The following is a 21,784-nucleotide window of genomic DNA, read 5'->3' on the forward strand; positions in this document are numbered from 1 at the left end:
TGGTGTAGTCTAATGTGCCTGCCAGTCAAGCAGTCAACAGTCAGGTTTTCGAGCCAGTCAGTCAGCAGTCATGTTTGCCTGTAGTCAAGTTTTCCAGGTCAAGTAGTCACCACGCTTTAGTCAAGTGTGCCAGCCAAGCAGACATCAGTCCAGTTTACCAGGAAAGCAGTCATCAGTCTACAGTCAAGTGTGTCAGCAGCCAAGTGTTTTAAAGATATGAGATATTCATTATTTGTAATGTTCTTTATTTCTCCAAACAAGTGATGCTGAAATTACTTTAAAAAAAACTGATGTTTTTTTTTTTTTTTACATCGGCAGAATCCCTTGCAGCTCAATACAAGGATGAATTATCCTCAAACTTCCCATTGCAACTTCTAAAACTTGGGGGGCATCATTGAAAGGCCAAATCAAAAACATTTCAGGGGGAACAATGAAAGATTTGTCAGATCTTTTATTTTTGAAAAATATTGGAATCCTGCCAAGTGTGTTGGACATTTCAACAGCTATTAAACTTTTCCTAACCATTCCAGTAATTGTTGCTACTGCAGAACAATTTTGTTTCAAAGCTAACATTTATGATAAAATTATCCTAGAAGCTCTATGATTGGATGTTAAAGAGCTAACAGAGAAGTTTACACAAAGAAAGACAAGGAGACACCCTTTATTCCCACACATTTCCAGAGTTTCAAAGAAAGGTGCAATATACCTTTAGATTGAATCCAATGACCCAGTGATCTAGCAACAGCTACTTGTGTTATTCAAGATCACAGATGAACATAACTTTTCCTTCTTGATTGCAAGTTGGGGTAAACTCCGTAATATAATGCATCTTTTATCTAGTCATTAAAACATGTTCCTGGGATGCGCAGAGGAAAACCAATTTTAAGCAAACCTCAAACCTTTAGTACTGGAAAGTGAAAAAAAAAGTAATTTTGAAACTTAGAGAGCTTAACGAGTGTTTGACTAACAGCATGACATAGCTTGAATAACAACGGATTATGGCAGTGCATGATTTACGGTAGGAAAGGCATATTTTGCCCTAATAGTCTACACCTTTAATTTACCAGCAAATCAGTCACCAGTATGTAGTTCAATGTGACAACAACAGTCATTGGTGTAGTTCAGTTAGTCAGCCCGTCAAGCAGTCAACAGTCAAGTGTTCCAGCAAAGTTTGCCAGCCAAGATGTCATCAGTCCAGTGTGATAGCCAAGCAGGCATTCGTCTGTGGCCCAGTGTGCCAGCCAAGCAGTCATAATCTGTGCCAGCCAGTCAGTCATCAATTCACAATTTTTTTTGCTAGATGAGCAGTCATCAGTCAGGTTTTCCAGCCAAACAGACATGAGTCTGAAGTCCATTTTACCAGACAAGCATTCATCAGTCTGCAGTACATTGTGACTGCAAATCAGTAATTGATGTAGTCCAATTTGTCTGCCAGTCAATCAGTCAACAATCACGTGTGCCATTCACGTAGCCAAAGGTCTCAAGTCCAGTTTGCCAGTCAAGAAGTCATCGGTCCAGTAGGCCAGCCAAGCAGTCATCCTTTCTTCCACTGAGTCAGTCATTAGTCCATGTTTTCCAGATGAGCAGTCATCAGTCAGGCTTGCCAGCTAATCAGCCATATGTCTGCAGTACAGTGTGACAGCAACACTGTAGTTGGTGTAGTCCAGCCTGTTCTCCAGTCAAGCAGTCAACAGTCTTATCCATACTTATCAAGTGCATTGTTTTGCCAAAGGCATCATGGCGATACAACCACAGATGCAACAGCCAGACCGGATGAGTCAAAGAGTACTAGATCAAAAAGATTTTCAAAGCCCGCCGGAAGGGAAGATGTGCCTCAATGGCACATTGCCAGAGGGTGCAAAAATTCCACCCCTTTTCTGCCGCCACTGAGAAAGCACAGCCCCCAACTCACGAAAGTGTGATCCTAGTAGGCTGAACAGTTTTCAAAAACTTGGAGCGGAGTGACCTACAAGGACTATAGGGGCAAAACTTTGTTTCAGGGTACTTTGTAGAAAGCTCTATGAACCAGACACAGCAACTTGAACTTAACACGCTGTTCAACCAGGAGCCAGTGGAGCTAGTGAAGAAGCGTTGTCATATGGTTGCCAGATGGAGGATGGAGTACAGCTCTTGCTGCCATATACTGCAATAACTGCAGACGGTGGAGCAGGTGTTGTGCGAGGGGTAAATATAGCTCATTACAGTAATCATTTTACTGATTACCAAAGATGATACCACAGGAGCAGGGAATTTATATGGAATACAGAGAAAGACAGTTTAAAATGAGCCTTCTGACAGGTAAATTATACCTGTTCTACCATAGATAATGTAGCCGTAATTTTGACACGTAAGTCCTTCACCTAAGAAACGGGTGGGGCAAAGGGACCAATGTTCTCAGGCCAGAACTCAGGAGTCAAAAACACAGGGGATTGCTGTGCCAAGCATCAATACCTCTGTTTTCTCAATGTTCAACTTGAGCCGATTCGCGGCCATCCAGTCGGCGACTGCCTTTAATCAACTCCTTAGACTACCAGCAGTCTCAGGCTTAGTTAAATCGAGTCGCACAATAATTTGAATGTCGTCAGAATAGGAGTAGCACAAAATGCTGTGTGCGTGGATTATGCCGAGAAGTGGCTGAATATACAAGTTGATCAAAGTGGGAGACGGTAAGGCGCCCTGTTGGACTCCACACAGCAATGGAACAGAAAGGGAATGAAAAGGTGGTAGAGACACGGATTGTGACTGCCCCTCCAAAAAGCAAAAGAACCAGGCCAGAACTTGACCAGAGAGAAGTTCCTAAGAGAGATGGGCGATCAGGGTAGTGTGGTCTATGGTTTCAAATGCTGCTGACAGATGTAACAAAATCATGGCCTTCAGCCTACCCTGGTTGACCAGCCAGGCCAGATCATCAACCAGTGATACCAGAACCGATTGGGTGCCTCGGCCGGGGCAAAAACTCGATTGAAAAGATTTGAAGAAACCAGAGGATTCCAAAAAAGTACTAAGCAGTGGCGAGACTAAGGACTCAAGCAGTTTCATCAGAAAGGGAAGCAAAGAAATAGGATGCAAGTTAGACAGGGCTAATGGGTCCAGACCAGGCTTCTTCAGCAATGGAAAAACAAGCACGTGCTTGAGATTGCCAGGGATCAATCCTGTCTAAAGGGAGTCGTTGACAGCTCTTGCTAGCCACAGAGCGATGTCATAAAAAATATTTTTCAAGATGGAAAGCAGGATGCGATCGCTGGGCGATGCTGATTTTAACCTTATTATGGCAGCCAGAACATTCTGGTCTGAAAAGACCGGGTAAGCGAACCAATGACCGGCTGCTGCCATCCAACGATCCAGGAGTCTGAAGTCCTGTTTGCAAGACAATCATCTGTTCCGTTTACAGAATAAGCAGTCATCAGTCTGCAGTCCAGTGGGACAGAAAATAAGTTATTGGTGTAGTCCAGTTTGTCTGCCAGTCAAACAGTCAACAGTCAAGTGTTCCAGCCAAGCAGCCAAAAGTCCAGTTTGCCATCCAAGAAGTCATCAGTCCAGTGTGATAGTCAAACATTCATACATCTGTGGACCACTGTGCCAGCCAAGCAGTCATCATTTTTGCCAGCCAGTCAATTATCAGTCCACAATCCTGCTTGCCAGATGAGCAGTCATCAGTCAGGATTGCCAGCGAAGCAGCCATGAGTCTGAAGTTCAGTATACCCGCCAAGCAATCATCAGTCTGTATTACATCACAACTGCAAACCAGTAATTTGTGTAGTACAGTCAGTCTGCCAGTCAAGCAGTCAACCGGCCAGTGTGCCAGCAAATCAGCCAAAGGTCTGAAGTCATCAGTTAAGTGGTTCAGCCAAGCAGTCATTTGTGGTCCAGTGTGCCAGCCAAGCAGGCATAATTGTTTCCAGCCAGTCAGTCAGTCATCAGTTCAGGTTTTCCAGATGCGCATTCATCAGTCAGGTTTGCCAGCTAAGCAGCCATAAATCTCTAGTACAGTGTGACAGCAAAGCACCAATTGGTGTAGTCCAGTTTGTCTTCCAGTCAAGCAGTAAACAATCAGGTTTTCCAGCCAATCAGCCAAGAGTCTGACATCCTGTTTACAAACCAAACAATCACCAGTCCCATTTGCAGGCCAAGCAGTCATCTTCTATAGTCCAATGTGACAAAAAAGAAAAGCAGTCATTGGTGTAGTCCAGTTTGTCTGCCGGTCAAGCATTCAACAGTCAGGTTTGCCAGCCAAGCAGTCATGAGTCTGTAGTCCAGTTTGCCAGCCAAGTAGTAACCAGGCTCTAGTCCAGTGTGCCAGGCAAGCAGTCGCCACTCCAGTGGGTATTAGCCTATTTGACCTAAAACATTTGACCTAATGACCAAATTGACCTTTTTTGTGTGGTCCAAATTGACCTTTTTGGTGTGTGGTCCAAATTGACCTTTTTTCCTCCAAATAACACGTTTTTTTTTATTGAGTGTGTTTAGTTTATTACAACTAATTTATTAAATTAAATAATAATAAACCAAAGGATGCTCTGAGAAACAAAATACAATGCATTTTAAAACTCAAATTTAAAAATAATTAAAAAACATTTCTTTTTTATTGATATTGTAATGAAGTTCACTGTGAAGGCCATGCTCGATAAGTAATCAGACATGGTTATTGTTGCATACTTTTCAACAATTTTTGTGAGTTTTCTCATGTTTTGCATGCCGTTTTGCCTAAATAAATTAGATTAGATATTCTTAGGTCAGAGCGCATATTTCAATTGTATTATTTTTCATTCATTTCGTTTTACTTATTTTGCATTACTTAACTTGCTTGTTTTTGTTCCAATAGTGTTTTAATACCACAAACTAGAAAGACTGCAATGGATAACTATATTTTCTATCTTCACACCCTGCGCCATCACTTCAACTCCCTCAACGTTTTCATTTGCTTTCAAGTCTTAACATACTTTGTGCCTGATTCACAGAAGCATTTTATAATGGTGAAGTCTCATAGGGAAACGTTCTGTGAATCCGGCCCTATGTGTTTCTGAAGACTAGGCAGGTTGTCAGCACAAAGCCAACACGCAAATGCGTGTTTCACAGTTTTTCGATCTAAATGCCCATTTAAATGCTCATGCGGTCAGTTTGTTTTCATACATTTTACCGCAAACACTTTTTTATTCGATCAAACTACACCAAACCCTCCAGTGCACCAGCCATAAAGTCATCAGTCTGCAGTCCAGTGTGACAGCAAAACAGTAATTGGTGTAGTCTAATGTGCCTGCCAGTCAAGCAGTCAACAGTCAGGTTTTCGAGCCAGTCAGTCAGCAGTCATGTTTGCCTGTAGTCAAGTTTTCCAGGTCAAGTAGTCACCACGCTTTAGTCAAGTGTGCCAGCCAAGCAGACATCAGTCCAGTTTACCAGGAAAGCAGTCATCAGTCTACAGTCAAGTGTGTCAGCAGCCAAGTGTTTTAAAGATATGAGATATTCATTATTTGTAATGTTCTTTATTTCTCCAAACAAGTGATGCAGAAATTACTTTAAAAAAAACTGATGGTTTTTTTTTTTTTTACATCGGCAGAATCCCTTGCAGCTCAATACAAGGATGAATTATCCTCAAACTTCCCATTGCAACTTCTAAAACTTGGGGGGCATCATTGAAAGGCCAAATCAAAAACATTTCAGGGGGAACAATGAAAGATTTGTCAGATCTTTTATTTTTGAAAAATATTGGAATCCTGCCAAGTGTGTTGGACATTTCAACAGCTATTAAACTTTTCCTAACCATTCCAGTAATTGTTGCTACTGCAGAACAATTTTGTTTCAAAGCTAACATTTATGATAAAATTATCCTAGAAGCTCTATGATTGGATGTTAAAGAGCTAACAGAGAAGTTTACACAAAGAAAGACAAGGAGACACCCTTTATTCCCACACATTTCCAGAGTTTCAAAGAAAGGTGCAATATACCTTTAGATTGAATCCAATGACCCAGTGATCTAGCAACAGCTACTTGTGTTATTCAAGATCACAGATGAACATAACTTTTCCTTCTTGATTGCAAGTTGGGGTAAACTCCGTAATATAATGCATCTTTTATCTAGTCATTAAAACATGTTCCTGGGATGCGCAGAGGAAAACCAATTTTAAGCAAACCTCAAACCTTTAGTACTGGAAAGTGAAAAAAAAAGTAATTTTGAAACTTAGAGAGCTTAACGAGTGTTTGACTAACAGCATGACATAGCTTGAATAACAACGGATTATGGCAGTGCATGATTTACGGTAGGAAAGGCATATTTTGCCCTAATAGTCTACACCTTTAATTTACCAGCAAATCAGTCACCAGTATGTAGTTCAATGTGACAACAACAGTCATTGGTGTAGTTCAGTTAGTCAGCCCGTCAAGCAGTCAACAGTCAAGTGTTCCAGCAAAGTTTGCCAGCCAAGATGTCATCAGTCCAGTGTGATAGCCAAGCAGGCATTCGTCTGTGGCCCAGTGTGCCAGCCAAGCAGTCATAATCTGTGCCAGCCAGTCAGTCATCAATTCACAATTGTTTTTGCTAGATGAGCAGTCATCAGTCAGGTTTTCCAGCCAAACAGACATGAGTCTGAAGTCGATTTTACCAGACAAGCATTCATCAGTCTGCAGTACATTGTGACTGCAAATCAGTAATTGATGTAGTCCAATTTGTCTGCCAGTCAATCAGTCAACAATCACGTGTGCCATTCACGTAGCCAAAGGTCTCAAGTCCAGTTTGCCAGCCAAGAAGTCATCGGTCCAGTAGGCCAGCCAAGCAGTCATCCTTTCTTCCACTGAGTCAGTCATTAGTCCATGTTTTCCAGATGAGCAGTCATCAGTCAGGCTTGCCAGCTAATCAGCCATATGTCTGCAGTACAGTGTGACAGCAACACTGTAGTTGGTGTAGTCCAGCCTGTTCTCCAGTCAAGCAGTCAACAGTCTTATCCATACTTATCAAGTGCATTGTTTTGCCAAAGGCATCATGGCGATACAACCACAGATGCAACAGCCAGACCGGATGAGTCAAAGAGTACTAGATCAAAAAGATTTTCAAAGCCCGCCGGAAGGGAAGATGTGCCTCAATGGCACATTGCCAGAGGGTGCAAAAATTCCACCCCTTTTCTGCCGCCACTGAGAAAGCACAGCCCCCAACTCACGAAAGTGTGATCCTAGTAGGCTGAACAGTTTTCAAAAACTTGGAGCGGAGTGACCTACAAGGACTATAGGGGCAAAACTTTGTTTCAGGGTACTTTGTAGAAAGCTCTATGAACCAGACACAGCAACTTGAACTTAACACGCTGTTCAACCAGGAGCCAGTGGAGCTAGTGAAGAAGCGTTGTCATATGGTTGCCAGATGGAGGATGGAGTACAGCTCTTGCTGCCATATACTGCAATAACTGCAGACGGTAGAGCAGGTGTTGTGCGAGGGGTAAATATAGCTCATTACAGTAATCATTTTACTGATTACCAAAGATGATACCACAGGAGCAGGGAATTTATATGGAATACAGAGAAAGACAGTTTAAAATGAGCCTTCTGACAGGTAAATTATACCTGTTCTACCATAGATAATGTAGCCGTAATTTTGACACGTAAGTCCTTCACCTAAGAAACGGGTGGGGCAAAGGGACCAATGTTCTCAGGCCAGAACTCAGGAGTCAAAAACACAGGGGATTGCTGTGCCAAGCATCAATACCTCTGTTTTCTCAATGTTCAACTTGAGCCGATTCGCGGCCATCCAGTCGGCGACTGCCTTTAATCAACTCCTTAGACTACCAGCAGTCTCAGGCTTAGTTAAATCGAGTCGCACAATAATTTGAATGTCGTCAGAATGGGAGTAGCACAAAATGCTGTGTGCGTGGATTATGCCGAGAAGTGGCTGAATATACAAGTTGATCAAAGTGGGAGACGGTAAGGCGCCCTGTTGGACTCCACACAGCAATGGAACAGAAAGGGAATGAAAAGGTGGTAGAGACACGGATTGTGACTGCCCCTCCAAAAAGCAAAAGAACCAGGCCAGAACTTGACCAGAGAGAAGTTCCTAAGAGAGATGGGCGATCAGGGTAGTGTGGTCTATGGTTTCAAATGCTGCTGACAGATGTAACAAAATCATGGCCTTCAGCCTACCCTGGTTGACCAGCCAGGCCAGATCATCAACCAGTGATACCAGAACCGATTGGGTGCCTCGGCCGGGGCAAAAACTCGATTGAAAAGATTTGAAGAAACCAGAGGATTCCAAAAAAGTACTAAGCAGTGGCGAGACTAAGGACTCAAGCAGTTTCATCAGAAAGGGAAGCATAGAAATAGGATGCAAGTTAGACAGGGCTAATGGGTCCAGACCAGGCTTCTTCAGCAATGGAAAAACAAGCACGTGCTTGAGATTGCCAGGGATCAATCCTGTCTAAAGGGAGTCGTTGACAGCTCTTGCTAGCCACAGAGCGATGTCATAAAAAATATTTTTCAAGATGGAAAGCAGGATGCGATCGCTGGGCGGTGCTGATTTTAACCTTATTATGGCAGCCAGAACATTCTGGTCTGAAAAGACCGGGTAAGCGAACCAATGACCGGCTGCTGCCATCCAACGATCCAGGAGTCTGAAGTCCTGTTTGCAAGACAATCATCTGTTCCGTTTACAGAATAAGCAGTCATCAGTCTGCAGTCCAGTGGGACAGAAAATAAGTTATTGGTGTAGTCCAGTTTGTCTGCCAGTCAAACAGTCAACAGTCAAGTGTTCCAGCCAAGCAGCCAAAAGTCCAGTTTGCCATCCAAGAAGTCATCAGTCCAGTGTGATAGTCAAACATTCATACATCTGTGGACCACTGTGCCAGCCAAGCAGTCATCATTTTTGCCAGCCAGTCAATTATCAGTCCACAATCCTGCTTGCCAGATGAGCAGTCATCAGTCAGGATTGCCAGCGAAGCAGCCATGAGTCTGAAGTTCAGTATACCCGCCAAGCAATCATCAGTCTGTATTACATCACAACTGCAAACCAGTAATTTGTGTAGTACAGTCAGTCTGCCAGTCAAGCAGTCAACCGGCCAGTGTGCCAGCAAATCAGCCAAAGGTCTGAAGTCATCAGTTAAGTGGTTCAGCCAAGCAGTCATTTGTGGTCCAGTGTGCCAGCCAAGCAGGCATAATTGTTTCCAGCCAGTCAGTCAGTCATCAGTTCAGGTTTTCCAGATGAGCATTCATCAGTCAGGTTTGCCAGCTAAGCAGCCATAAATCTCTAGTACAGTGTGACAGCAAAGCACCAATTGGTGTAGTCCAGTTTGTCTTCCAGTCAAGCAGTAAACAATCAGGTTTGCCAGCCAATCAGCCAAGAGTCTGACATCCTGTTTACAAACCAAACAATCACCAGTCCCATTTGCAGGCCAAGCAGTCATCTTCTATAGGCCAATGTGACAAAAAAGAAAAGCAGTCATTGGTGTAGTCCAGTTTGTCTGCCGGTCAAGCATTCAACAGTCAGGTTTGCCAGCCAAGCAGTCATGAGTCTGTAGTCCAGTTTGCCAGCCAAGTAGTAACCAGGCTCTAGTCCAGTGTGCCAGGCAAGCAGTCGCCACTCCAGTGGGTGTTAGCCTATTTGACCTAAAACATTTGACCTAATGACCAAATTGACCTTTTTTGTGTGGTCCAAATTGACCTTTTTGGTGTGTGGTCCAAATTGACCTTTTTTCCTCCAAATAACACGTTTTTTTTTTATTGAGTGTGTTTAGTTTATTACAAATAATTTATTAAATTAAATAATAATAAACCAAAGGATGCTCTGAGAAACAAAATACAATGCATTTTAAAACTCAAATTTAAAAATAATTAAAAAACATTTCTTTTTTATTGATATTGTAATGAAGTTCACTGTGAAGGCCATGCTCGATAAGTAATCAGACATGGTTATTGTTGCATACTTTTCAACAATTTTTGTGAGTTTTCTCATGTTTTGCATGCCGTTTTGCCTAAATAAATTAGATTAGATATTCTTAGGTCAGAGCGCATATTTCAATTGTATTATTTTTCATTCATTTCGTTTTACTTATTTTGCATTACTTAACTTGCTTGTTTTTGTTCCAATAGTGTTTTAATACCACAAACTAGAAAGACTGCAATGGATAACTATATTTTCTATCTTCACACCCTGCGCCATCACTTCAACTCCCTCAACGTTTTCATTTGCTTTCAAGTCTTAACATACTTTGTGCCTGATTCACAGAAGCATTTTATAATGGTGAAGTCTCATAGGGAAACGTTCTGTGAATCCGGCCCTATGTGTTTCTGCAGACTAGGCAGGTTGTCAGCACAAAGCCAACACGCAAATGCGTGTTTCACAGTTTTCGATCTAAATGCCCATTTAAATGCTCATGCGGTCAGTTTGTTTTCATACATTTTACCGCAAACACTTTTTTATTCGATCAAACTACACCAAACCCTCCAGTGCACCAGCCATAAAGTCATCAGTCTGCAGTCCAGTGTGACAGCAAAACAGTAATTGGTGTAGTCTAATGTGCCTGCCAGTCAAGCAGTCAACAGTCAGGTTTTCGAGCCGGTCAGTCAGCAGTCATGTTTGCCTGTAGTCAAGTTTTCCAGGTCAAGTAGTCACCAGGCTTTAGTCAAGTGTGCCAGCCAAGCAGACATCAGTCCAGTTTACCAGGAAAGCAGTCATCAGTCTACAGTCAAGTGTGTCAGCAGCCAAGTGTTTTAAAGATATGAGATATTCATTATTTGTAATGTTCTTTATTTCTCCAAACAAGTGATGCTGAAATTACTTTAATGAGCAGATTTATTTTTTGCAAACGCTCATTTAGCAAATTTAGCAATGTAGTAGTGCATCTGATCATTTGCTAGAAAATATATTTGAAAGGCAGTTCATATACAGCTACATGATTACTTTCAAATTATTGAGTAGTTTGCTAGATTGTATCGTACTGTATTTGTTCTTTATATAGCACCCTTTACCCATTTGTATGGTCTCAATGCGCTTTGGGGTTGGAAAACCCTTGGTGACCGCAGTTTCAAGTAAAAGATGCTTGTGTGCATTTTTGCCAGGTTAGGACTTAGGTGGGCTGGCTAGGCTCCAGTAAGCAGCCCAGAGGTCAGGCACATGGGTGTGTGCTGTTGGTTGTTTTGGATAGAGTTTTAGGCTGAAGATTCGATGTGTGCCCAGCTAGTCCGAATTTACTTTGTTGATTGTCGCTGTATACTACTGGCATGGGTGTTGAGGTACCTCAGGGGTTTCAGTGTGGACGGCTATGTGTGCTGCTAGAACGGAATAGCATAGCCATACCTGAATTCTGGGGTGTACTGATAGGTGGCAGGGCCTGTGGCCTGTGTTCACAGTTGTTGTGTAAGGTATACATACCGTAGGGTTGGATGACGTTCAATGGCATTGTTCAATTTTCTTGGTCCAAAACGATTGGCTGGTCTTGCTATTCGCGGTCTCCCTCGAACAAAAGTTTGAGCAGTGGGAGAGGGGTCCTATGGGATGAGGGGTGGGGGTGAGGGGAGGATGACAGTTTGTTACGGTGTGCCTCTGTGGATGCTGCAGGCATCAGAAGGGTATTGGTGGGTAGCAGTGTTGTGTTTGGGGGGATGGAGTTTGTCACAGTGTGTCACTGGTTAAACGTATGATGTGCATGTTGCTGGTATAGCCACTTTATTTATATTCAGTCTTGTTTCTGTTCTCAAATTATAGTTTTGGACTCCAAGGTCAAGGATCTGTCACTGTGACACAGTTAAATGAAAGGGGCTTTATACCTGTACAGTTTGTATATGTGAATCATTAAAACCAATTGTACGGCCACAATTTAGAGAATACATTTCTTATCATGGAACAACTTGGACATATTCACTAAATCAACATGCTGGCACACTGACTAGCCTGGTGAGACCATTTTGTCCTTTTTTTTACCCCGCTCAATTGCCTTTTTGTTTCCCATTGATGTGTATGTACTGTAGATTTGCATGCACACATGCATTTTCTCTGTATTGTTACGTGGATATACATATGTCAATAAGATTGTTTTGGAAATCCGTGCAATTCCAAATTTCTAATACATGTATTTTGATAGTGACCATATTGTGATAGTGACAAGCAGAAGCATATTATTTTTAATATTTGACTTTGATCACTATGCACTGATTTGGGATTGTTGACTTCTTTATGCATATTTGCTTAGTTTGTATGGGCAATAGGATAACATAAATATTGCATTATAGTCTGACTATGTATTATATATTCGATACAGTGGATTGTGCATTCATTGGTAGCAATGTTCATAAAATAAAGATTACTACACTGTACTTTAGTGTAAGTGAAGGTGCTCATCAAGACATGAGTGGGCCGAACAGCTATCAGTGGAGCATTAAAGTACAATTGGAGCACATTTGTGTGGGCAGGGTATATGGTGGCAGTCATGGTCTAATTTAGTTGGCAGAGTTTAAGTATGTTGGGGCAGAATCTATGGGGCCCATCAGGAGGTATTGCAGGGAGGCCCCCACATTTTGTGTTACACCACTGGATATTTTCTGCCTAGTGTAAATTCTGTTGCATTTGCGTGGTGCAAAGGAAGGTGGAGGTGTAATCCTAAAGCACGATCTGTGCCCAATTTGTGCCATACAGATGAATGAATATATGGCGTGGGGTGAAATTCATGCGTAGAATGTGTATGCATACATTTAATCCATGAATTCTACACCATTGTGAACATGAGCCCCTGAGTGTTTGTGTTAAATTAAATTCATGATGCAGTATTGTTATGTTTTGTCTGAAACTGTTCATATAATAGAAGGATGTCTTAACAGACTAATGTTTATGCACTGCTGTAGTTATGGTTAAGTTGCTCAACTCATAGGAAGAGCACTTTTTGGGGTGGCTTATAACTTTGCTCCCCCTGGACGAATCTTCACCAAACTTTGCAAAATAAAAGTATATAGCCCGCTTTGAATTTTTCTGGCAGGTTTTGTCAGGTTTTGTCAAGAGGGGGAAAAGTTGTAGGGGGGTGTCCCAAATCCTTTTTTTTCATAGACGCATTGGAAAACAAATATTGCTCACACCTAAAGCACAAACCGCTGGACGCATTTTCACCAAATTAGCGGCAGGAGCAGCAGCTTGGCCCCAAACGCGTGCTATTTTTATACATTTTGTGTAAATCTGTCCAATAGTTTTCTTTAAAAAAGGTAAAATAAAATTAGTGATATCTGGGTCCTCTCTGGACATGCAATGGGCCCGCTGATTGGTTGGTGAAAAGCGTGATGTGCGTCATATTTTTCCGAAACACTCGCCATGTTCTATCCACGGACAGCTGTGGGGAACAGGGCTGGGAAACATGTTTTGGGTCATTTGGTATTGGGAAGAGGGGCTGGGAAGGGTGGGGAGTGAAAGGTGGTTGTTATGATGCTATTGTTTAGGTGGAAGACGAGCTGTGGGGTGCGGCAGTCCATGGACACCGCAGTAGTCTACGGACAGGGTCTTGGGCAGGTGGCTTATCTGGTGAATGCAGGCAGGCTTTATTAGGGTAGGGGAATGACATGTAAATGATATGAGGATGTTTGGATATGTTAAAAATAGGCCATGCACCCGAGAATATAGGCACTGGCTCAACTACCACAGTATCATACGGCCATGCAACCAAGAATTTGGCCACAGCCACTGCAGTAGTCAGTGTTTGGTGGGCAGTTGGAGAAACATATTTGGGGTTATTTGTTGACTTCAAGAGGGCTTCTTAGAGTAGGGGAGTGGAATCTAGATGATATGGTGATATTGCATTGGTGAAAAATAGGGGTGGCAATCTATTTTGATGTCTGCAGATGGTGTTTGAATTGGCAAGTTGTGGTGTTTTCGTTGTGGCCAGTGGCCAGATTCTTGGTTGCATGGCCATATTATGCACTGGTGGTTGTGACCAGTCCCTAAATTCGTGGGTGCCTGGCTGGAGCCCTCCGACCATTCACCCAAGAATCTAGTGACTGGCCACAATCACCACAGCATAATAGCACCATGCACCCAAGAATCTGGCTTCTGGCTACAAGCATTGCAATAATATGTGTATAGAAATGGAATTTGGCCATTGGAAAGAACCATTAAAATAATGTGTGTATAGTCATTATACATACTGTATAGGCAGTGTATAGATTTTGCAACACAGTGACACAATACCATTGAAGTGGAAATAGTACTTTTCATTGATTTAGCATTGGGGCACAGGTTGACTTTGTACATGTTAATGCAGGTAGAAATCTTTGCTTCTTTCCCTGTGAAAAAAACATAGCATAATATGTTAGGTAAGGTACTTCACTATGTCGCATTGCATACAATATCCCATATTCATGTACTTTTTAGAACCTCAAAATTAGTTCATTGCAAGTATTATGCATTAAACAACATTACTGTGCGTTTTGCACAGTTGCTGTGTTTGGTTGCATAATCATTGCGTCTGTGGGAAAAAAAAATACTTGTAGGGCTTAAAAAAACCTAGTACATTTATTTGATGTTACGTGTCACACTATGTTTGTTTGAAGTGTGCAGTACTTAAATGAATGTTTAAGGTGCACACATATGTGTATTTGCTGTTACAAGCACTGTTGCAGTAGTAAGAATTGTAATGGTGTATGTGTTTTGCCTTTCGAGAGTGCTGGTGGTATGGCTGTAGTTAGATACCAGCTGGAGTATTCTAACTGTTTAAAGTTTGGTAGTTTTTTAAGAATATGCTGTGATGCAGTTTGCTTCATGTTGGTGGATCCTATGTATTTTACTATTGGAAACTAATATTGCAGTACTCTGGGTGCAGTTAGATACCAGTTGTCATATTCTGACTGTTGATAGTTTTACAGTTTTGAAGGGTTTGTTTTAAAGCACTTTCATTCTTGTTGGTGCATTTTAACTTTTCTACTTTTGGAAACTAATATTGCAGTATTATGGGTGCATTAAGATACCAGTTGGCATATTCTAACTGTTGATAGCTTTACAGTTTTGCAGGGTATGTTTTGAAGCACTTTCATTCATGTTGGTGGATTTTAACTCTTTCACTATTGGAAAGTGATATTGCAGTGTTATGGGTGTAGTTAGATACCAGTTAGCATATTCTAACTGATGCTAGTTTTATAGTTTTGAAGGGTATCTTTTGAAGAACATTCATTCATGTTGGTGGATTGCAATTCTTTCACTATTGGAAACTAGTATTGCAGTATTATGGGTGCTGTTAGATACCAGTTCGCAAATTCTGACTGTTGATAGTTTTATAGTTTAGAGGGTATGCTTTTAAGCACTTCCCTTCCTGATGGTGGATTCTAACTATTTCACTATTGGAAAGTGATATTGCAGTGTTATGGGTGCAGTAAGATACCAGTTAGCATATTCTAACTGATGCTAGTTTTATAGTTTTGAAGGGTATCTTTTGAAGAACATTCATTCATGTTGGTGGATTGCAATTCTTTCACTATTGGAAACTAGTATTGCAGTATTATAGGTGCTGTTAGATACCAGTTGGCAAATTCTGACTGTTGATAGTTTTATAGTTTAGAGGGTATGCTTTTAAGCACTTCCCTTCCTGATGGTGGATTCTAACTATTTCACTATTGGAAAGTAACTTTGCAGTGTTATGGGTGCAGTTAGATAGCAGTTGGCATATTCTAACGTTTGATAGTTTTACAGGTTACTGAATAAAGTTTGTAGACCCTCATAATCAGTAAATTTAAAGTACTATGGGTGAAACAACAGTAGTGTTTGTTTTGCGCAGTTGTTGTTTCTGTGTGCATAATCATTGGATCATTGGAGAAAAAAACATGTAGCATTATCAAAAATGTATCACATGTACATCTAGATTAAATATTAGGGCACCTGGCAAAACCCCGAAAAACCCAGGTAGATATACTTGAATAAAAAAAAAACCTAAATTCAGTGTGAGAGGTCACACCACTCCAGCATTCTAAAAATATATCGCAGTCACTGGAAATACATTTTTTTCACATGAATGTGATACTTGACTGCAAACCATCATCTTTGTCTTCGATCTTTTGAAGTAGTTGGGTAGCAGACATGTTAAAAAAATTGGAACCTGTTTTCAATGTGTGTGCAACTCCGTAACATAGAGTTGTTAGTTCACTTTAAAACAGGAGGTGGAATATATATTCAATATTTTGTCTGAATCTGGGGTCTTCAGAATACATTTGTAAATAGCGGTATTCTAATGCTGTTATTTGTGTGCATCTTTCATCATATCTTCCCCCTTTTCCATTAGGAAAGAGTAGAGGAAAAGCTTGTGCTTCCACACTTTTTTCCCATATGCATATTTGAAATGATATTCACGCCTTGGTACTGCTGCATCCAGAAAAAGAGTAGTGAAATCATACCAGGGTATGGAAACAATAGCCAAGAGCAATCACAAGAACCAGGACATTTTGAAAAACAATGTATTTGACACATACTATGGAAACAGAGGTAGTGCTTTGGAAAACATTTGCACATACCACATAGTCCAACATTTCTCCTACAAGAATAATATTAAACTAGATGAAAACAATGGAAAATACATAGACAAAACCTATGAAGGCAGCCTCGTTAAACTTACCAAACCCAGATAAATTAATCATATAATGCTGTCATTTAAAACTCCTTAACATAGATTACTTTACTACATGTCCATACTCCAACCTTTTAAACTATGGAGAAAAGAAAAATATTTATTGGGCACCCATGACTCGTTGAAGCTGCTTTCAATGCAAATGAAAGCAGTATAATAAATGTGAATTTCAAGCAGTACAAAAACATGTTGGAAAATGAACACCAACTAGAGGAAGAAGTTCAAGCACAACTAAATAAAGAGACTCCTGAGGACAGTCAATCTTCTGCTACAGGAAGCCAAGAACAACTTGGACAGCCATTCATAGTAAATGAAGCAGAATTAGCCATGACTGAAGTAGAAAACGCCACCTACCAATTTGAGAAATCAGAACAAAACCTGGCACTGCTCAAATCACAACTCAATGATGAGCAATTTAGCATCTTCCTAGAAGTGACTTAAGAAATTGAACATGGTTTGCATAATGAAAGTAAAACTTGTAGCTGCCAAAATTATAAACCTGTACTCCTCTATGCAAGTGGTATAGCTTGTTCAGGCAAAGCATACTTAATAAAAATCATTAGCAAATTCCTCCAAAAGTTAACAAACAGCAAGCTTTCAGCTGCTGTAACAGCCTCCGCAGGTTTAGCTGCCTATAACATAGGAGGTCTTAGTTTACACCGACTACTGTTCCTTCCAGTAAAACACCAAAACAAATCACAGTATTACAAACTATCAACAGAAGCTGCTATTGAACTAGGCAGAACACTGTGTGCAGTGTTATGGGTACAGTTAGATAGCAGTTGGCATATTCTAACGTTTGATAGTTTTACAGGTTACTGACTAAAGTTTGTAGACCCTCATAATCAGTAAATTTAAAGTACTATGGGTGAAACAACAGTAGTGTTTGTTTTGCGCAGTTGTTGTTTCTGTGTGCATAATCATTGGATCATTGGAGAAAAAAACATGTAGCATTATCAAAAATGTATCACATGTACATCTAGATTAAATATTAGGGCACCTGGCAAAACCCCGAAAAACCCAGGTAGGTATACTCGAATAAAAAAAAAACCTAAATTCAGTGTGAGAGGTCACACCACTCCAGCATTCTAAAAATATATCGCAGTCACTGGAAATACATTTTTTTCACATGAATGTGATACTTGACTGCAAACCATCATCTTTGTCTTCGATCTTTTGAAGTAGTTGGGTAGCAGACATGTTAAAAAAATTGGAACCTGTTTTCAATGTGTGTGCAACTCCGTAACATAGAGTTGTTAGTTCACTTTAAAACAGGAGGTGGAATATATATTCAATATTTTGTCTGAATCTGGGGTCTTCAGAATACATTTGTAAATAGCGGTATTCTAATGCTGTTATTTGTGTGCATCTTTCATCATATCTTCCCCCTTTTCCATTAGGAAAGAGTATAGGAAAAACTTGTGCTTCCACACTTTTTTCCCATATGTACATTTGAAATGATATTCAAGCCTTGGTACTGCTGCATCCAGAAAAAGAGTAGTGAAATCATACCAGGGTATGGAAACAATAGCCAAGAGAAATCACAAGAACCAGGACATTTTGAAAAACAATGTATTGGACATATACTATGGAAACAGAGGTAGTGCTTTGGAAAACATTTGCACATACCACATAGTCCAACATTTCTCCTACAAGAATAATATTAAACTAGATGAAAACAATGGAAAATACATAGACAAAACCTATGAAGGCAGCCTCGTTAAACTTACCAAACCCAGCTAAATTAATCATATAATGCTGTCATTTAAAACTCCTTAACATAGATTACTTTACTACATGTCCATACTCCAACCTTTTAAACTATGGAGAAAAGAAAAATATTTATTGGGCACCCATGACTCGTTGAAGCTGCTTTCAATGCAAATGAAAGCAGTATAATAAATGTGAATTTCAAGCAGTACAAAAACATGTTGGAAAATGAACACCAACTAGAGGAAGAAGTTCAAGCACAACTAAATGAAGAGACACCTGAGGACAGTCAATCTTCTGCTACAGGAAGCCAAGAACAACTTGGACAGCCATTCATAGTAAATGAAGCAGAATTAGCCATGACTGAAGTAGAAAACGCCATGTATCAATTTGAGAAATCAGAACAAAACCTGGCACTGCTCAAATCACAACTCAATGATGAGCAATTTAGCATCTTCCTAGAAGTGACTTAAGAAATTGAACATGGTTTGCATAATGAAAGTAAAACTTGTAGCTGCCAAAATTATAAACCTGTACTCCTCTATGCAAGTGGTAAAGCTTGTTCAGGCAAAGCATACTTAATAAAAATCATTAGCAAATTCCTCCAAAAGTTAACAAACAGCAAGCTTTCAGCTGCTGTAACAGCCTCCGCAGGTTTAGCTGCCTATAACATAGGAGGTCTTAGTTTACACCGACTACTGTTCCTTCCAGTAAAACACCAAAACAAATCACAGTATTACAAACTATCAACAGAAGCTGCTATTGAACTAGGCAGAATTCTTAAACTAAAGAAAATGCTCCTAATAAATGAGGTGAGCATGGTCTCCCACCTAATGTTGGCTTTGATTCACCTCAGATTACAAAACATCCATTAAACGGACAAATAACTCTTTGGAGGAAAGCATGTTATTGTTTTCGGAGATCTCCTACAATTAACACCAGTGAAAAGTGAACCTATTTTTACAACTTTAGGCCACAAATAATGCTGCAACACATTTGGCAGCATAGAACATGTAAATCTCTGGCAGCATTTCCAATACAGAGAACTACCTCAAAACATACATCAGTCTGCAGAACTCACTTATGCTAATTTTTTCAAAAAGTCTTAGGATTGGTCTTCTTTTGAAAGATGCACAATCTATCTTAACTAGTAAACTCATCCATGAGCTATATGAGCATGACACAACAGCTCCTGATATCATGGAACAATTAGCACAGAAAAATGTGAAATGTATGTCCTTAATGCCAACCCTAAAAAGCTGTTCACAATTCAATGAGATAATTTAAAAAAAAGAGCTGCAACGAATAGTGCAAATTATGTGTCAACAAGCAACAGCATGACTGAATAGCTGAGCAAACTATCTCCAACACAGCTGGTTTGGAGGAAATCTTAAAATTATGTTTAGACTGCAGTGCTAATTTTGAAATGTAACTTTGACATGGAGCAAAGTTTAGTTAATGAGCAATTGGAACAGTTGTTGTCTTCCAGACGTATCCACATGACTACAACATTCAGTTTGACAAACTTTCAGAAGTTCAAAGGACAGGACGCTCAACAGCATGATTCCTTCTTTTCAAAGACATGTATTTACCCAGAGAACAATTCTCTCTTTCTCGTGCATATGCAGTCACTATTCAAAAATCAAAAGGTCTAACCCTAGATCAAACATTGATTGACATTGGCAGCACAGTCTGTAAAGAAGGTATGAGTTAAGTAGCACTGTCACATCTACGTTCACTCGAATGACTATTTCTAGTCAATTTTAATACAAAAAATGTCAAGGCTGACATTCCTTGCATCATGGAGTACAACAGACTGCGTGCACTCTAGACACCCCATCTCGATATGTGCCCTGTTCCTCAAAAAGGTAAACTTGTAAAAAGAAAACTAATGCCCACAGAACGTATAAGAGATTTCCCAACAGTACCACCACAGAAACTGAAAGCAACTGCTACTCCATCAATTAGCACAACCACAAAACTCTCTAGTGCAAACGCAAGTGCACATCCAACAGCACAAACAAAGAGAAATATGTCTTCTAAAAAAACAAGTCATGCTCTAGCAAATGACACAGAGACAGACCTCCCTGGTCCATTTACATTTTCCACACAACCGGTTTAAATTTCTATGGAAATGTAGCAATCAATCTTCTGTTCCAATTGCCACCATTTGTTCAAAACATTTACTTGAATGGCTCAGACTGGTTGTGTTTGCAAATGCTTGTCCTTCATACAAATGCAACAAATAATCCTGACAACACTCACAGTGTCTCAGTTATAAGACAAGAATTAGATTACTGTGCGGGAATGGTGAGATTCACCATAAACACACAGGAAGATCCACAATAATTTCTAATGGTGTTACTGCAAGTACCAGAAAGCAAAAATATACCTATAAATTAAATATTCCAGATTTCATATACGTGGAGACACACTCTCTGCAACCATGTTGCACAGGAGCAAGTCCCTAATTAACAATGTGTTTATGTATCCATACCTAATTGTGAATCTATTCCATTTCATTAGCTGGTGCAAAATGCAAATCATGGCATATTATGCAGTGTTTGCTATTCAGACAATTGTTCAACCTTACACATAAACCCACATAGCCAATATGTAATAATAATGCTTTTAAGGTACACTGTAGATGGTACCAAAAACAACTGGACGCTTACTAGCATCACAAACAGGCAAGTATCTCTTGGCAAGAAAACCTTCACAACAGTAGGCATAATCTAGCACACTGGTACCACAACCACTGCAGGTCACGATACTTTATACATTAAAAAAAGATGTGGATGGTTTGAATGCAATGACACTTCAGTTTCTCTAAAACATAGATTACCAGCAAATCTAACAAATGCCTACTTAATATTCCTTAAACCTAAATTTAGTCACTGACCTGTAAACTATTGTAATATGCCAACAGATGTACATGTCATAAACAAAAAAACAAAATTCAGGGTGAGAGGTCACACCACTCCAGCATTCTAAAAATATATCGCAGTCACTGGAAATACATTTTTTTCACATGAATGTGTTTTAATAGCATCTGGATAAAACTGGTAGGGATAGAGCACCCAGGGATGTTTGAGAACACAATACAAATAAGTATGATCCAGTAGACAGAACTGGATCTCAATGCAAAAACAGCAACAGAAAAATGTTACTCTTGTCGATCATAAGACTTGTGCAGTCACAGGAACATACATAAACTCAATTTCATGAACATGTATACAAAAAGTCACAAAGAACAACAACAATGCTAGAATTTGTGCACTGTTCAGGTGGTATTTAACGTCGACACAACAGTGTTTCGGCCTAAAGGAGCTGTGAAGTGCAGCTTGGTGGGCAGGGTTTCATCAGGACATGTGATGTAGCAAATGGTAGTCCCGGGATCTCTATCTAAAACAACAAATGGAGTGTAGTGAGTGGAAATGTGACCTAAAAAATAACATGATAATTCAAAAAGCTCCCACAGGATGCTTTATTGTGTAACAAATAAAAACTCCCTATTT

This window comes from Ambystoma mexicanum, chromosome 7q, assembly GCF_040938575.1.
Source record: "Ambystoma mexicanum isolate Mex_15411 chromosome 7q, UKY_AmexF1_1, whole genome shotgun sequence".
Lineage (NCBI taxonomy): Eukaryota > Metazoa > Chordata > Amphibia > Caudata > Ambystomatidae > Ambystoma > Ambystoma mexicanum.